This window comes from Hemicordylus capensis, chromosome 2 (genome assembly GCF_027244095.1).
Source record: "Hemicordylus capensis ecotype Gifberg chromosome 2, rHemCap1.1.pri, whole genome shotgun sequence".
Classification (NCBI taxonomy): domain Eukaryota; kingdom Metazoa; phylum Chordata; class Lepidosauria; order Squamata; family Cordylidae; genus Hemicordylus; species Hemicordylus capensis.
The window spans coordinates 222,271,798-222,273,647 of record NC_069658.1 but is presented as its reverse complement, the minus strand read 5'-3'; positions in this window follow the sequence as shown (position 1 = coordinate 222,273,647).

Genomic DNA, 1,850 nt, shown 5'->3' with positions numbered 1-1,850 from the left:
GCCAGGGGAAGCGGATCCTTAAGCCCCGGGGACGCCCCCCCCCACTGTGGAAAATTAAGCCCCGGAGGGAGTGTTCTTCCCGGGGGGAAGCGGCGGGGTCTCCAGGCCGGGCAGGCCGGAGGCCCGGAGGCCAGGTCTACCCGCCATTCAGGCCTATGCGGGTAGACCGGGCCTCCGGCGGGCGGAGGCCAGGTCTACCCGCCATTCAGGCCTAGGCGGGTAGACCGGGCCTCCGGCGGGCGGAGGCCCGGTCTACCCGCCATTCAGGCCTAGGCGGGTAGACCGGGCCTCCGGCGGGCGGAGGCCAGGTCTACCCGCCATTCAGGCCTATGCGGGTAGACCGGGCCTCCGGCGGGCGGAGGCCAGGTCTACCCGCCATTCAGGCCTATGCGGGTAGACCGGGCCTCCGGCGGGCGGAGGCCAGGTCTACCCCCATAGGCCTCTATGGCGGGTAGACCGGGCCTCCGCTCCCCACTCGGTCCCTTCCCCAGCCTGCCTGCCTGCCTGCCGGCGGGGCCTTAAGCCCGGGAAGGGAGGTGGGAGCCCCGGCCAGGGGAAGCGGATCCTTAAGCCCCGGGGACGCCCCCCCTCCCACTGTGGAAAATTAAGCCCCGGAGGGAGTGTTCTTCCCGGGGGGAAGCGGCGGCGTCTCCAGCCCCGGCCGGACGGAGGCCCGGAGGCCAGGTCTACCCGGCGGGCGGAGGCCAGGTCTACCCGCCATTCAGGCCTAGGCGGGTAGACCGGGCCTCCGGGGGGCGGAGGCCAGGTCTACCCGCCATTCAGGCCTATGCGGGTAGACCGGGCCTCCGGGGGGCGGAGGCCAGGTCTACCCGCCATTCAGGCCTATGCGGGTAGACCGGGCCTCCGGGGGGCGGAGGCCAGGTCTACCCGCCATTCAGGCCTATGCGGGTAGACCGGGCCTCCGGCGGGCGGAGGCCAGGTCTACCCGCCATTCAGGCCTATGCGGGTAGACCGGGCCTCCGGCGGGCGGAGGCCAGGTCTACCCGCCATTCAGGCCTATGCGGGTAGACCGGGCCTCCGGCGGGCGGAGGCCAGGTCTACCCGCCATTCAGGCCTATGCGGGTAGACCGGGCCTCCGGCGGGCGGAGGCCAGGTCTACCCCCATAGGCCTCTATGGCGGGTAGACCGGGCCTCCGCTCCCCACTCGGTCCCTTCCCCAGCCTGCCTGCCTGCCTGCCGGCGGGGCCTTAAGCCCGGGAAGGGAGGTGGGAGCCCCGGCCAGGGGAAGCGGATCCTTAAGCCCCGGGGACGCCCCCCCCACCCACTGTGGAAAATTAAGCCCCGGAGGGAGTGTTCTTCCCGGGGGGAAGCGGCGGCGTCTCCAGCCCCGGCCGGACGGAGGCCCGGAGGCCAGGTCTACCCGGCGGGCGGAGGCCAGGTCTACCCGCCATTCAGGCCTAGGCGGGTAGACCGGGCCTCCGGCGGGCGGAGGCCAGGTCTACCCGCCATTCAGGCCTATGCGGGTAGACCGGGCCTCCGGCGGGCGGAAGCCAGGTCTACCCGCCATTCAGGCCTATGCGGGTAGACCGGGCCTCCGGCGGGCGGAGGCCAGGTCTACCCCCATAGGCCTCTATGGCGGGTAGACCGGGCCTCCGCTCCCCACTCGGTCCCTTCCCCAGCCTGCCTGCCTGCCTGCCGGCGGGGCCTTAAGCCCGGGAAGGGAGGTGGGAGCCCCGGCCAGGGGAAGCGGATCCTTAAGCCCCGGGGACGCCCCCCCCCACCCACTGTGGAAAATTAAGCCCCGGAGGGAGTGTTCTTCCCGGGGGGAAGCGGCGGCGTCTCCAGCCCCGGCCGGACGGAGGCCCGGAGGCCAGGTCTACCCGGCGGGC